A 17,441-nucleotide genomic window follows, 5' to 3' on the forward strand; every position below is an offset into this window, starting at 1 on the left:
TCTCTCTCTCTCTCTCTCTCTCTCTCTCTCTCTCTCTCCCTCTCCCTCTCCCTCTCCCTCTCCCTCTCCCTCTCCCTCTCCTCTTCTCCAGGCATCTGTCTCACACTGTCTCTATTTCTTTGTCTTCCTTTAGCCCCCCAAGTTTATATTTTATCTCCTTCATATGAGTTTGTTTCTCCCTGTATGTGTACAGTCGACTCTCCTGTTGGAGCACACGGTGCCTGGCATACAGTGGTACTTAATAGATCCTTGTAGATTCAAAGGTGGCACTAATATCACCCACAAAGTGACTGTCACTACTTTGAATACCGCCCCCAATGGGCCTATGGGTCCCCATTGAGGTCATGTGCACCAGGGGTCCTACCCCCCCAAGCCCATCCCTCCACCTGACTCCTCGTCCTAGAGAACGAGCAGCCCCCTGGGATTTGAGCCTCCCTCTTCCAGATCCAGATCCTTCTCTTTGCACATCCTATGCGAGTTGGTGTGTAGCCCCGCTCTGTAGTTGGGGAATGAGATCCAGCCTTTGACTCCAATGGAAGGGAGCGCACTAACTCAGAAGGTATCTTCCGTTCCAGGAGAGCTCTCGTTATTAGAGGAGGTTTTCCCCCTTTAATATAACACTTAAATTCGCCTCCCTCAATGTTCCCCTCATTACACTGAGTTCTGCCTTTTAGGCCCAAAGAACCAAACCAACCTCTCTTCAGATTATTGATGACGATGACCATGTTCTCTGCAAGTGTTCTCTTCTTCAGGCTCCCTATGCCAAGCTCCTTCAGTACCTATTAAGAGCTACCATTTATGTGAAGCTTTACAGTTTGCCAAGCATATGACAAATATTAGCTCATTTGATCCTCACAAAGACCCAGGGAGGTAGATTCTGTTATTTATATTATTTAACAGAACTAGATAGAAGTGAAGTGACTTGTCCAAGGTCACACAGCTAGTAGGCATCTGTCTTTCTGACTCCAGGTCTTTTTCTCTAACCACTGAGTTTCCTAACTGTCTCTCAACCACATTTGGACCACAGAGACGATCTTGGCCCTTCGTCATTCCAGATCATAATGATAACAAGAGCACTTCTATGAATATAGTGCTTGCTACGTGACAGATCCTGTGCATTTTTACATTCTCCAACTTATCAATATTTTTTCCCTAAAATTTGGTGCCCAGACCTGAACAAAATAGTCCAGATGTTGTCTGGCAAGGGCTATGTACAGAGGGACCGTCTTCTCCCTTGCCTGGAATTAGGCTTCTCTCTCTTTTTTTTTTAAACCCTTAACTTCTGTGTATTGACTTATAGGTGGAAGAGTGGTAAGGGTAGGCCATGAGGGTCAAGTGACTTGCCCAGGGTCACACAGCTACAAAGTATCTGAGGCCAGATTTGAACCTAGGACCTCCTGTCTCTAGGCCTGACTCTCCATCCACTGAGCTACCCAGCTGCCCCTATTAGGCTTCTCTTAATGAAGTCCAAGTTTGCTTTGTCTTTGTCGGCTTCCATGTCACACTATGATCCCAAGCTGCTCGCCTGACCGGCTTCTACCGTCTCATCTCTTCAATGCTAATATTCTCCCTGTGTTATATGGTTGCAAATAATGGAACATGATCACCAAATTATTAAACCTGCATTTAACCAAAGGGCAGTGGGACTCTGCGAGGCAGGTGGAAAGAGACTGGGGCATGATTTCCTTGATGCCTTGCACATGAGCCTAAGCATGAAAGCCATTTGCAGAGATGCCGGGGATTGGAAGAGGAGGTGAGTCCTTCAGAGAGGGAGTGAGAGTAAGTAATAACAGACGGAGAGGCCAAGTGGAGCACGAAGAGCTGGGAACAGTTAAAGGCACCAGGCAAAGGACTGCAGAATATGGAGGAGATGAATTAGATAGAGAGTTTCTGCAGATAAACAGAGACAAGAATCACAGAAGCTGATGCGGCGTTGGGGGGTTATAGATGATTCTGACGGGCAGAGAGAGGGCAGGTTACATCATGAACCCACGGAGAGAGCACTGCATGCTGAGTGAAGACAGATATTTGAATTTCATCGAAATGCTTACAAGAAATTCACTGTTCTACTGTTTGCTGCTAGAATCAGAGGGTTGACTTAAGACTCTGCCTTTTAACATGGCCCTGAAGTGCTTTCTGCATCAAGAAGGAAAGCGGAGATTGCATTAGCCTCAGTCGGAGTTTTGTGAATTTTCTTACATTCCATTTCTTTGAAAATTGGCCAACCTCGTAGGATAGGACCATTTGTCAGCTCTGCTAATCAGAACGGTTGTTGGGCAAGATAACAGAGTTGCTGTTTTTATTGGATGTGGAAGATGTGGGGGTTTTACATTTGCATTTTATTTCCAATAAGCCCCTTGCATGAAAGTCCTGGGGCATCGTTATTTTTCTCGGTGTTCTGTTACCTCTTTCAGTTTCTACATGTAAGTGGGGTGTTTTCTGCCCGTGTATGTGCCCGACTGGCAATCACTGGCTTACAACAGCATCAGTATGGAAGGCAAGAGAAGTAGAGCGTTGGGTCACGATGCAGATAACCAGGATTTGTATCATGGATTGGCTCTCTACGGTTGGGCTTGAAGCAAGACACTTAGCACATCCCTCATCTGTTGCAGCCTGCCACAACCCGGATGTTTGGAGACTCCATTCTCTCTACGTCTTAGAGAAACTGGTCAATCGAATGTCTAGATACAGTGATCTGTACCATGTTAAAAAGAAATTTAAGGAGGAAAGACAGAGACAGAGAGAGGCAGACAGAGAAACAAAGACAGACATGAAGACAGAGACAGACATACCCAGAGGTAGAGATAGAGATAAAGAGACAGAGAGACAGAGACAGAGGATGAGACAGACTATCGGGCAATTCCAAACTTGTGGGAAATTACTAACTTAGAAAAAATCTACAAGCCTATTGAAATGTGGTACGTAATGATAGTGGAATCCTTAATAATCCCCTCAATGTGGGAATTACATGTAGTTATTTGTGATTTGAAAGAGGCAATGATGACCTCTCCAAGGTCTGAGTGAGCCTGTCATGACACTAAGCCAAAGGGACTTCCTAACCCCTATCAGTTAAGGAGAAAAATAAAAAGACTGTTAGTTACTCAATTTTCTACCCAATGGGTAGTCTCCTGTACATCTGTAGGGTTGGGGAGTAATGCCTATGTCTCTGATCATTCCTGCTTCTAGTGGAGGAGGCATGTGGAACACAGAACACTTCTGACCAACGGACAAGCTATTGCTTTCCTTGCCAGTGGGGTGAGAAGAGAATGGGAAATAACCAATTGGTCCTGTTCTCCTCCCAACCAGGAGGAAAGACAGCAAAGTCAAGGGAAAGATGAAGGCTCCTAAGCCTTGATACCCCATCTACTATTTCTGATCTTGTCATGTCATATGTTTGGTCCTGTTGCTTCTAATTCAACCAAGAACCAGGAATAGTCATCTCTGCTCTCTTGAGCTTCTATCCCACATACTTCCTATACATCTTATGCTTCAGATAGTCAATAAACTAGCACTTATGAAGCACCTACTATGTACCAGGCACTGGGTGCTAAGTGCTAAATTCTGCCAGTCAGTCAGTGGAAGTTTCCTTCTTTTCACAGTTGAACTTCACACAATATTGCTGTTACTGGGTACAACATTCTCCTGGTTCTGCTCGCTTCATTCTGCATCAGTTCATGTAAATGTTTTCCTGAAGTCTTCCTGTCCATCATTTCTCATAGTACAATAGTATTCCATTAGAATCATGTACCACGATTTGTTCAGCCATTCCCCAGTTGATGGGCATCCTCTCAATGACTAATTCATTGCTACCACAAAAAAGAGCTGCTATAAATACTTTTGTATAAATAGGTCTCCTCCTCTTTTTTTCTATCTTTGGTATTTAGCCACAGTAGTGGTGATGCTGGATCAAGAGCCCTTTAGGCATAGTTCCAAATTGCTCTCCAGAATGGTTACATCACTTCCCAACTTCACCAACAGTGCATTAGAAAACACCAATTTTCTAATTAGAACTTTGCAACCTTATTTTTTGTAAACGTATCCAATAAAAGCAAACATCCTTTTAAGCATTTCTCTTTTCTCTCTGTGCCTCATACTGTCTTACATGCATCCACTAACATGCCTGAAGCCAGTTTTCTTTAATAACTTCTTGCTTTGGGGTTCTTTCATTTGGGAGAGGTATCAGTCCTTATATGGTTTATACCCATTGGGCAGAATGAGAAGCAATGTGTAAAAGTTGTAAGGAAGGAGATCTGGGTTTGATGTCAGGAAAATCAGGGGGAAAAAACCAATGAGAGTTATCTCAAAGTATAACAGGCCACCTTGGGAAGTTGTGGTTTCTCCTTGCAAGGCTGGATGACCATGTGATAGGAATATTGTAGAGGGGCTCCTCGCTCAGGTATAGCAGGGATAGATGGCAGTCTCTGAGGCTTCTTCCAACTTGTAGTTTCTATGATTTCATGACTGCCAATCTCTTTATCCCTTCCTATTCTCTCAGTCCATCAACTTTTTGTGTCTTCCACAATCTACCCTACTTGGACCACCCAGATTGGTCATTCCAGTTATGCCCTTGCTCATAACCTGGAAGCCAATGTTGACTTATTTTCCTGTTGTATTTACTTTTACAATATGCAATTCTAGGTAAAAATATTCTGCTTGCTTTTAGTCTGTTCTGGGCTTCCAAACATTACTGGAAAACATTTATGGAACCTGGCCATTTGGACTGGCTATAGATTCATGCCTCATCTGAATTCTCAACACTGCTTGACAATCCTTTTGTTCATCTCTAATTGACTCCCCATCACATTCATTACCACAGTGGTTTCAAATCTATTCTTGAATCTTCAGTCTCCCAACATCTCCTGATCCCTTCGCTATGTGAAGATAATTGGAAAATTAAGGACATCTGATATGCATAATATTCTTTTCTACCCTTATATTCTTCCTCTATATCTACTCTTCTTTCCTATTTCCTTAGAGGAAAACATGTCAAGAGACAGGGCGGCATGGTGGAATGCATATTGAACATGGGATTGAATCCTATTTCCTATTCATAGTTTTCTGACATTGGGCAAGTCGGTTGACCTCTTTGGGGTCTCAGTTTCCTCACTTTTAAAATGAAGATCATGATACCTTTTGGCATTATAAAACTATTCAGGATTATTTTGAAGATCAAATGAGATAGTAATATGTATAACACAAGCTTTAAGAACCTCTTTGTTAGGCTTTTGTATTTATCCTCTTTTACCTTCCTTTGCTTCTATCATCTGTATTATTTATTTTTAATTTAAGATGGTTGGCAAATTCTATGCTCAGCCACATTCCTTCAGACATTTCTTGTTATTTCTTCTTCACTGGAATTGTTTCCCTTTTTGTCTTTTGGATTTCATCTTTGAGAGTTCGCTATCCCTTCTTGGCTCACTTCCTTATAGAATTATAATCTATATGATGTGACCTATTTTTTATCTGAACTCTGGAATCTTCGCTCATAAAATGGATGGTAAACGTCAGTTTATTCCTTGCTTTCCTTTAATCTATTCCAAATTCTAAAAGAGAGTAATGACTGCCACCCTGCAAAGTCCCCACCATTTTCATGGCCTTATACAAGTCCTCCTTGATGGTGAAAATCCTAGCTAGAATGGAATTCTATCTTTCTGCTTGTTTGTTTCTCTACCTTATGTGAATACTGAGGTTATCAGGAAGGTCAATCAAGAAGTTACTAACTCTTTTGACTTTTGGGGGGGGGGGGAAGAGAGGGAGAGAGAAGAGGAGATAAAAAGGCAGGAGAGGAGAAGGAGAGGAAGATGAGAGGGAAAGAAAATGGAGGTAAGAGAAGAATGACCCTTCTCTGACTCCTGAACAATTGAAGTTTCATACCACCACTATATAAGGAGGCCCGACTGGTTCCTAAATCCTTCATCTCCTGATCCCTTCGCTATGTGAAGATAATTGGACAATTAAGGACATCTGATATGCATAATATTCTTTTCTACCCTTATATTCTTCCTCTATATCTACTCTTCTTTCCTATTTCCTTAGAGGAAAACATGTCAAGAGACAGGGTGGCATGGTGGAAGTCTTTTATATATACTTTCATCCAAGTTATTGAGGCAAATCTTAAACAGCCAAGGATCAATAATATTTTCCAAGGTTGTATGTATGTACATAATGTCATAACAATCAGTTCAAAATGATTGTGAAAAAACAAAGCAATCTGTATACCTGAGAACACAAAATCTATCTTGCCTCTGTGGCTCTTCCCCCCTTGAATTGATTACTTGTCTTGGTGTAATGCGGACATGCTCTAATTTGCATTCAATTAGCTAAAAATGAAGTGGGGAGGATGGGTATATGTTAAATATAGAAAACTCCTCCATTTAATCCAAGACCTTTCCTTTTTTAAAGTAGGAATCACAAAGGTTTGCAGTTTACATGACCTAAAATTAGTGGATAATTACAAACTCCATTTCGGATATGTTCCCTGGACCCAGCCTTCCTTTCCCTAAGGACATTCTCTCAGTTAAAAGGAGTTATAAAATAAAGTCGAAAAAACTTGCCTTATTAGTTTCTAGGAAAGTCAAACTTTTAATTATACTCTAATAATTAAATATGTTTAATTAAAACAATCCTGAACAAATGGAGCTTCTGGAAAGAGTGACATTTCATTCAGGTTTTGTGGGAATAGCATAAGAAAATTCAGGGGCTTTCCATCAAGCAAGACTGGAAATGCTGGATCTACCCAGCTTGCAAGGTTTCTGGGTAGAAGCCATAATTTAGATGTAGTCAGACACATAGCTTCCCTCGCCTCCCCACCCCCAGCATGAGAACTTAATCCAATTCCTCCCCAAATACTAAATGTCCTTCTAGGAAATTACCGATGTAGGAATTCTATGAGAAACTCTGTTAGATGGTTACACATTGACATATTGAATTATCACCTATAGAAAACTCTGTTTAGAACCACTGAGGTAATCTACACCCATTGTCTCTATCTTGTAAATCATTACTAGCCAATGTCTCTGCAAAAGGCTTGCCTAATCCCTTAGCCTATGTCATTTTCCCTAAAAAGTATGTACCCCAAATCATTAAACTTTGTAACTGATCAGCATGAGGACCCTGGTGTCTGTCTGTACGTCTGTCTTTTGAACCTCCTGATCCCAACCTCATTTCTCTTATCCAGATCCTTGACCCACAAATAATTTGAATAACACTTTACAAGGTTTATACAGTGTCTTCAGTCATATGAGGAAAGGCATTTTATTAGCTGTTTATTATGTTTTATTAGCTACCTTGCTATATTATATATTATTATTAGCAATTCGCTATGTTATAACAAAATCAACTTATTTTATAATAAAACTTGGAATGACAAACACTAAATAAAGTTAAGGGAGAGAATAAATCATGAGATGAAATAGTGAACATTAGTTGGGGGATAGAATGCAAGCTCTTTGAAGGCAGGGACGATCTCATTTTTTTTGTCTTTGTCTCCCTGACTCCTAATAGAGCATCTGGCACATAATAAATTGAAAAATGTGGTTAATTGGTAGATTGTCCTAGCTTAGTTTTTTGGTTTTTAAACCTTTCCCTTCTGTCTTAGAATCAACAGTGTATATTGGTTCCAAGGCAGAAGAGTGGCAAGGGGCAGGCAAAGGGGGTTAAGTGACTTGCCCAGGGTCACACAGCTAGAAGTATCTGAGACCAAATTTGAATCCAAGACCTCTCATCTGAAGGCCTGCCCCTCTATTCACTGAGGCACCTAACTGCCCTCTTCCTTAGCTTTAAAAATTAAAATATAAAGTATATTTTCTGGAAGTGGTCTGTGATTCATAACTGAATTCATCTATTAAATTGAATACATCTTTCAAAGCATTGGCTGCTGCCTTTTAGGTTTTTGGAATAAAAAGACTTAAAAAGTGGGAAATGGAGCCCATGTTGAAAGGCATCTCAATTTAGATTGAGTGTCTTTTATTCTTCAGCAACTAATGGACAGCTTTCACATAGCAGTGTGGTACCTACTGATAAACATAGTTCTCTCCCACACTGGAGGAATTCACAGTCTAAAAATTCTCTTCGTTCAGGTCAGCTTCCTCTTTTTCCTTAAATATACCACGCTGTTCCCAGTTTGGTCCATGCCAGGAAAGTTCTTTAGACAGCCCATCTTTAGTCCTAACTCCTCAGTGAAGCCATCCACAGGCACCAGTGTGACACATGGTTGTGTCCCCTTTCTTATTGAGGCAGCTATGGGTTCATTGGAGAGAGATGGACCTGGAAGTCAGAAGACTGGAGTTCAAATCCTGCCTTGGACACTGTCTTAAATAAAATTCCAGATAGAAAAAAGATCTGGACATAAAAAATCAATTTCTTAAGTGTGTCAGTCAATAATCAGTGATCTCCTTCAGTGATCAAAGATGCCAAGGGAATGTTCTGGACCACCATAAATCTAGAGCTGTCTTCCTGACAGCAAATTCCTGGGAACTCCCTTGACAAGAGAAAAGCAATCTTGATTGGTGGACCATAAATGAGGAGATGGACTGAGAGCTCTCAGCTCTTCTTGATTACTTTCTCATTTTGTGGGGCAAGAGCTATCTGAGAAGGGAGACCTGATAAAAAGATTCAGATGCCTCCAGCAATCTAGGCAAGGAAACCCTCCCTGATCAGGGGATCCAGATCTCTATGGCTTAATTTCTCTTTCACAAGGCAGGTCACATTGCCTAGCCTTGTTTTGGAGCCAATACACAGTATTGAGCATAAGATGGAAGATAAGAGCTTTAAAAATTCTTGTTAATTCCACTGCTTGATTATTTCTGTAGACTTGAAAACTTTTATTCTCATGACAACAAAACAAGGATATCTAGGTGGCACAGCAGATAGGAGGCTGGATTTGGACATGAGTTTAAATTTTTCCTCAAACACTTATTAGCTATGTGACTTGGCACGTCTTTCAACCTTCCTTTGCCTCACTTCACTCATCTGTAAAACAGGGATAGTGGTAAGCCCTACTTCAGAGAGTATTTTCAAGATTCAGATGAAATAACATGTAGAGTTTCACAAAATCTTAAGGCACTATACATATGCTAGCCATGTATTATTGTTATTGTTATTACTTTAATAATAATAAATGAAAATGTTATTATTTACAAATCATATCCTTTCCTCAGGCATAGACACAAGATAAAGGAGAATAACAACTTCCTTGATATAAACCAACTTCTTTGACCCACCGAGGAAGGGAGGGTAATGAGAGAAATTACACATTCAGATCCTTGAGCTCAGGACTGTCTAATCTCTCTGTCTCTCTTTCTCTCTGTCTGTCCCTCTGTGAGTGTATGTGTGAGTGGGAGTGGGAGTATGAGTGTGTGTGAAATGGTTCCCTTTGGCAGTCCAAGGAAGCTTCTGGGCTTCCTCTCATGATAGCATTTTCTTGCCCACATTCGTAGATGGAAAAGTTCAATTTTTCATAGAGATGAATAAATATGAAACTGTAAACATTTTCCCATCCTTCTTCATGGATCACTGAAATCTATCAATGGAATGTCCTGGGGCTCTGTGGGCCCCAAGTTCAGAGCCCCTGTCCTAGTTAGCTGGATTAAGTCACACAACTAGAAAGATGGCACAGCCATTTCTGCCTGTCTCAAGAACTCACCAGAAAAACACTATTCTGTGAATTCAAGGAAGATTTAGAAAACAAATCCACTTTCATTGAGGGAAAGGCTCCTTTTGAGGAAAACTGAGCAGCTGGCATGAATTAATTTGCTCTAAAAGCAGAAGCTAGGTAAGGGAGCCTCCAAGGGAGACATCCTGTATCCATGCCACACACTCTGGTTGCCATTATGAGCTAAACTCCAGAAGAAGTTCATTCAGAGATTACAGTCAATAAAAAATAGACATCTACATAAAACTGGAGATCAACACTGATTTCAGAGAGTAGAAAATCATTTCTGAATCCTAGAAGGGCCATCTTAAAAGGAATAAACGAATGCAATTTAGCTTGGTGAGGAGTGGAGGACATGCCAGCTATTACAAGGAATTTAAAGGGCTGAGAAAGAAAACAGAGTAGATTTAATCTACTGGCCCAAGAGACCAGCACTAAGACCAATAGATGGAGTAGATAAATAATTAAATATAGGTTTTTATTATTAAAGAAAAATTCCACAACAATAAGAAATCTATGAGTGGAAGAGGTTGCTTGAGAAGGGCATGGGAAACGAAACTCATAGATTTAAAGCTTCAAGGGATCTTAGAGGCCATCCAATCCAAACCCTTCATTTTACAGCTGAGGAAACAAATGTGTTTAAAATGACATGCCGTGCAGATCTCCGTAGTAAGTAGTAGAGGCAGAATTTGAAGCTGGGTTTTCCTGATATGAAGTCTAACACCCTGTCCACTATGCCATAGTTGCCTCCCCATAGAAGGGAGTGGACTTCCTTTCATTTTAGATCTTTCAACAGAATCTGGAGGGCCATTTGTCAGGGACTTGACAAAAGGGTTGGACTAAATGGGCCAGAGGTCCCTTTTAAATGTAAAATCTGTGGTTGGTTTACAATGAATTCTTTTCTAAAGCTATATACCCCAACCTATGCCTTCACATAACCAGGTTCTCCCTCTATGAATTAAACATCCACATTAGAATGTGGGCAATGCAACCATGGCAGTGATATGGAAAATGTCTTTTCCAATTATGTTGTATGCCAACTAACAAGTGAAAAGCATGAAATGGAAATACAAGGAAAAGACAAAGAGAAAATTGACATACTAAAAAGAATTCAGGGAATAATGTTCATTCAACAAACATTATTTTTAAACAAACCTGACTGATAATGGATTGTTATCTTTGCAAAAGGATTTTGAAAGGGCTTCATCAGATGGTTCTCTTAAGTTGTAAGTTTCTCCTTGTGCATCTTTACTTGCAAGCAATTGATTTTAGCAATATGTCTATTGGTTAAAAAGAGGGGAAAATGGCTAATCAAGAATAACAAGCCACACAGCTGCTCACAGAGCTAATTTTTTAATATGCAGCACCTTCCATGAATATACCCTGATAGAAATAATTAGTACTTTCATTTAGATATTAACTATTATTCAAAAAAGTTTATAGAAACATTAAGAAATCCAAGGCAAGGCAGAAAAGGCATCCAAGCAAATGGCCCTCAGAGATATTCAAAAGATGTTTATCAAGACTTCCAACCACAAACAAGGAGAGTGTACTTCCACTGGGAGAATATGCAGCATTCTATGATGCTAGCAGTTACCTCCTCCATTTTTTTTTCTAAATCTCTATTTATTTGAGAGATGTTTTATGTATACTTTTTTGTGTATATGTTGCCCACATTCCCTCCTCAGGTAAAATATAAGCTACTCGAGGGCAGAGACTATTTGGTTTTCATCTCTGAATCTCCCGTATCTTCTATCATGTCTTGAACATAGAAGACCCTTAATAAATGTTTGTTGATGGGTTGATTCTAGGCAGATATAGGAGAGGTTCTGAACAGAATAATGCTGAAGCATTTGGGGTATAAAAAAGGATGGGATTTGTACTATGCAAAGGACCTCAATTTCATCAGTGTAGGAGAGTCCATCTCCCAAGGTGGATCATGACTAGTCTACAGCTTTCTTAGTTAACTGACTTGTCCAGAGTCACACAGATAGTTGAGTTTTTCACCCATTCCCTCTTGATGCCAAGTCCAGCACTCTGTCCACTGTGACTTCATTTGAATATGCCACACTTGTGTGTGTGTGTGTGTGTGTGTGTGTGTGTGTGTGTGTGTGTGTGTGTTGGGGCATTCAGAATACCAGGAACATTACATATTGAAGTAGCTAAGGTGCTAATGTTCAGAAAACATCGAATTCTGACTTTCATGTCACAAGGGCATTTGAACGCCCCATGAACCTCAAATCAACCCTAAAAGGTGGGCTGAAGGAAGTGGTTTTATTTTGTAAAATCATATTTTCTTATTCATTACAAATAACATTTGTAGGGCACTCCCAAGTAGAGTACTTTTGGTACCACAGCCCTGAGACATGGGCAGGGCGAATATTCATTATCCCCATTTCACAAATGAGATAGCCAACCCCCACCAATGTACAGTGATCTGTCTGAGATCACAAAGCTAGGAAGGGTCAGCACTAGTTTTGAAATGAGTTTCCTGATCCCATTGAAGTTGTTTTAATACTCATTGGTCGAATGCAAGGTGTGGTAGATAGAGTGCCAGGCTTGGCGTTAGGAAGACTCATCTTCCTGAGTGATTAGCTATAACCCTGAATAAGTTATAGAACTCTATTTGCCTTGATTTCCTCATCTATAAAATGAACCGAAGAAGGAAATCTCTGCCAAGAAAACTCCAACGAAGTCACAGAGAATTGGACACAACTGAAAAATAACTGAACAATAGCAAAAACATTCAGCAATACTTCCCCTTTTTTGTCTGTTTCCATTGAACTTGTGATTTCATTGATATAAGAAACTACCCAAAGAAAGATCTCTACCAGGCAAATCAGTGCTGTTCTACCATTAATCATTTAAAAGAGTTGTCCTGAGAAGGAAATGACTTGTCCAGGGTCACATAGTCAGTATACGTCACAAGCATGATTTACTAACTACCAGCTCTCTTTTCACTCTGCCTTGATGCAACCTAAAAACTACAATGATGTTTATTTGATGAATATTTCATAGCTTCTATGAAATGCTGCCCCCTTCATTTTTGCTCCATTTCACTCTCTAAAACTGAAGGGAAAGATCGTTTGCCAGATGTTTCAGAATAAGATAGAGACTGGACCTGGGATTCATGAGAATATTGAACCTTCTGGTAGACAATTCTCACAATATAGGCTGGTAATTCTTTGCATCTTAGAGTCCTGGAGATCTGGAGTGGATGCTGAAAATTTGAATTAATTGCTCAGCATCGTTAGGAGCCTGAGCTGGTATGTAGCAGAGGCATGATCTGAATACAGGACTTCCTGGTGTCTAGGACAACTCTCTAATCTGTCCACTATTCTATATCAGGATGCTATCAACAAATCATCCATATGGTCAGGTACTTGTTCTCACTCAATTCTGCCTGTTGGTTCCATCCAAAAGTAAAAATATTCTCACCTAGTCCAGACACCAGTGTCCAAAAGGGATGGTTTAAGCCCTCCTCTCCACGAGAATGTAAGTCTGATCAATGAACCATAGTAAACATTTAAATGAAGACACGAACAATAAAGTCAGTAATCTCCAGCAAGCCTAATAGGCAAGGATGCAAAAGAGGCATTTTGTCCTCTTCATTGGGTTCTGGCTCTCTCAACTTGATGAGCTTCTTGCTCCATTCATCCTTATTCCTCTCCCCCTGTCTCCTCCTCAACTATTCAGCCTCCTTTTCCTTCTTATTCTCTTTGATGTCATGTTGTATCTCATCTCTCAAATACTAGGAGGACCTAATAGAGAGGCTTCTGCAAATGAGTTCAGTGTTGCTCTTTCTATTTCCAAATTTCATTTGCAAATCCATTCCAAATCCCAATTCCCAATTCCAAAAATTTCCAATTTTTCCATTTCCAAATGCTCTTTCCAAAAGCATTTCAATTCTAAAAGACCTTTAGAGTCTTAACCAAGAGGAATGAACACAGTGCAGCAGGGCTTCAGACACAGCCATTGGGAAGATATTTGTGGTCCTTTCTGGTGCTGTCAAGTGATGTCATGTTGGCAAACTCCTCTTCTGCATTTAGGTAAATCCACGTCTGGAGTTTATTTAATGGGCCGTACACAATTATACACCGCCCACTGACCTGGGGGTTCTAAGCCAATGTGGATCAATTCAGAAGTCTGTGGTCCTGGATACCAATAGGCTTCTCTTCTGACAACAAATGGGCATTGTTGGTGGTTGCATTTTCAAAATGTTATGAAATTTATTGTATTTTTCAGATTCATCCTAAAGTACTGATGTTGCAGCACATTCACCATAGTTAGTAATATGGCCACATTAGTAAGAAATTAGGTCAGTGTGAATTTAGGTCAGTAATCAACAGAAAACACAGGCTCCAATTTAACTCCAAAATTTGGATGACCCCACCGGTCGTGTTCTGCTTTCCTGATCAGATACGTAAAGTGTCATGATTTTCTAAACAGTCTACAAAAGCAACAATGTTCAATGAATAATTCTGTCTTTGCTTAATGCTGTCAATCGTTAGTTTTATTAAAATCAGTTTTTTGCATTACACATTAACTTCCTAGACACTGGAATTTAAAAATATTGAACCATAAGGGTCAAAGGATCATACATTTAGAGCTGGCAGAGACCTCAGAGGTCATCTAGCTCACCATACTTAAATGTCATAAAAGGAAACTGAAATCAAAAGAGAGGAAGTGACTTTTCCAACATTATGAAATAAGTGGGATTTGAATCCAGATCTTTATTGCTATAGTTGTTCAGTTGTTTTGGTCAGGTCTGACTCTTTTTACTCTATTTGGTGTTTTTCATGGCAAAGATACTGGAATGGTTTGCTGTTCCCTTCTCCAGCTCATTTGCAGATAAGGAAATTTGAGGCAAATAAGGTTAAGTGATTTGTCCAGGATCTCACAGCTAGTGTCTGAGGTCATATTTGAACTTGAGTCTTCCTGATTCCAGCCCCAGTGCTCTATCTACTGTACCACTTCACTGGCCCCTGAACTCAAGTTACCCAACCCCAAATCCAGAGCTCTTTCCACTATTATCATATGTTTTTGCCCAAGGCCATATGATTTGCCAATATAATCAAGTTTATGAAAAAATCTACTTTTTATATAAAATATTTATTCACAACTATAGAGGGACAGGCTTGACCCTCAGTGATAACGTGCATTTGGAGTCAATATGTCCTGTGTTCAAATCTCTCCTCAGACATACATTAGTTCTGTGGTCTGAGACAAATCATAACCTCTTTGTGCCACAGGTAACTCTCTAGGACTTATTTCCTAAGTCATCCATAGCTTGTCCTCTGATTTGTTAGAAAGAATTCCTACAAATTAGGGCTCCCAACTCTGATGAAATCCCAGATCACATTCATATGCTGATACCTAAAAATGATGTGAGAAAGCAAGGAAGATGTTTTGAGTTTGCAGGAAAAATGATAAAAGAATGTATTTTTCTATGAAATAAAACAACAAAAAAGGCACTAGCACGGATTACAGCAGTATGGAGGAATTTCATGCTCCTGAACATTTTGGCCAGGCTGTTTCCTACATGGATCTCGGAGTGAGAAGGACCCAGCAACGGTCCCTCCCATTCAAAAGACCTCCAATGAACTCTAGTGGGTACAGCAAATTATACCTTTCATTGATGCAATAGTGCCAGCAATCCTACAGCCCCAAATCTACACACACAATCCTGCAAATATAATAGGATTCTGCTACAACTTGGATAGTAAAGAAAGTTAAAACCTTCCATCTGGTCGCCTGGCTAGGATTTACCAATTGTTTATAAAATCCTCACACACACACACACACACAATGCCAACATGAGTCCCATCTCCAACCTCAGAACAGCCGTGGGACAAAATGGAACCACCATCTTCTCCAAGGACTACAATTTCTAAGAGTTCTCAATTTGAGAGATGCACCAAATTAAAGTTGACTGTCTATATCTCTGCAGTGATAAAGGAAAGCCAGATTGTTTGTTGCTGTTATTCTTTCTCAGAGAGTGATAAAGGAGGATGGGAGAACTGTGGGTAATTTTCACTCATTCGAGTTCAATTGGGTGAGTTCCCAACATCATCAGCACCTCAGTGGTAGTTTCTCCCGTTATTGCTTCAATGCAAGGGTAATCATACTTTTATCTCATTTAGCTCAGCAGGCTTAAAAAAAATTCTGGGAGCTAAATGTAAAAGAGTGTGTAGTTCTTACATATTTCTATGTTCCTTAAAATGTTTTATTGAGCCTATTTGTACCCTAAATCTGTTGGAGGTCAGTACCCGGGATCTTCTAGGCACTGATGATTAGGATTTCTAGGAGCTAAATCTCAAAAAATACAGACATGAACTTTACCCAGCCCGATGAAGCTCGTGGTCTTATGGAAGGATGATTAATAACTAGTAAAATTTATATTATGCATATTATATTCAAGGGGTGTTTTGCAATTATTATTTCATTTGTTTTTCACAATGACTATGGAGATTATGATCCCCATTTTACAGAGGAAAAACTTGAAACAGAGAGACGGAGGTGAAATAACCTGTCCAGGGCCACAGAGCCAGTATCTGAGGTCAGATAGGAAGTGAAGTCTTTCTGATTCCAGGCCCAGTGTTCCAGGTCCAATTTGCCATCTAACTATCTAGATGATTAGCTTAATAATTACTTAGCAAGAACATGGAATATCAAGGCAGAGCCAAGAGTAAGGAGTAGAGGGAACAAGTCAGCTGAACTCTCCCAACATTCCCCTCCAACCAACTTTAAAAGGATGCACCAAACAAAGCTTGAAGTGTTAGAGACAACAAAATGTTGGCTTGAGACATTTTTCTAGACTAAGACAATTTGGGAAATTGGCAGGAAAGGTCTTTGGCTCCAGGCTTTTTTTTTTTTTTTAGTGGTAGAAATAATAGCAGAGTCTCTATGATCAAAATCTGGCATATTCAGAGTTAAAACAAAAGATGAAAAATCTGTTTTTTTAAGATTCATAATTTGTTGTGATAGAAAAACAAAATGTATGAATAAAACATTTTTTAAAAAAGATTCTTAGGGGCAGCTGGGTAGCTCAGTGGATTGAGACGGGAGGTCCTGGGTTCAAACCTGGCCTCAGACACTTCCCAGCTGGGTGACCCTGGGCAAGTCACTTGACCCCCATTGCCTACCCTTACCACTCTTCTGCCTGGGAGCCAATACACAGTATTGACTCCAAGATGGAAGGTGAGGGCTTAAAAAAAAAATAAAAAAGATTCTTAGTTGACAACAGGAAATTGACTGAATTTACACATTTGTATAGAAAAAGATATATATCATTTTAAACAGAATTGGCCTAATATAAAAGAGGCAAAAATTTTACTGATAAAAATAACTTCTTAAAAAATGGAATTGGCCAAATTGGAAAAGAAAAACATAAGAGAATTTATATGAACTGATGCAAAATTAGGTGAGAAGAACTAGATCATTGTACTTGGCAACAACAATGTTGTAATGATCATCAATTGTAAAAGGCTTGGCTACTCTGGTCAATCCCATGGTTGAAGAAAATTTCAAAGAACTCATGATTAAAACAAAACAAAACAATAATAATAATACTAACAAAAACTGTTATCTGCTTCCAAAGAGAGAACTTGTAACTCTGAGCACTATTTTTTTTTTGCTTTGTTATGATATAGCTAACATGGAAAAATATTTGCATAATTTCACATTTATAATTGATATTATTTTACTTGCCAACTCATTGGGTGGAGGAGTGGAAGAGAGGGAATTTGGAACTCAAAATTATAAAAAAAGAATATAAAAAATTAATTAA

The sequence above is a fragment of the Gracilinanus agilis genome, chromosome 4, assembly GCF_016433145.1.
Source record: "Gracilinanus agilis isolate LMUSP501 chromosome 4, AgileGrace, whole genome shotgun sequence".
Lineage (NCBI taxonomy): Eukaryota > Metazoa > Chordata > Mammalia > Didelphimorphia > Didelphidae > Gracilinanus > Gracilinanus agilis.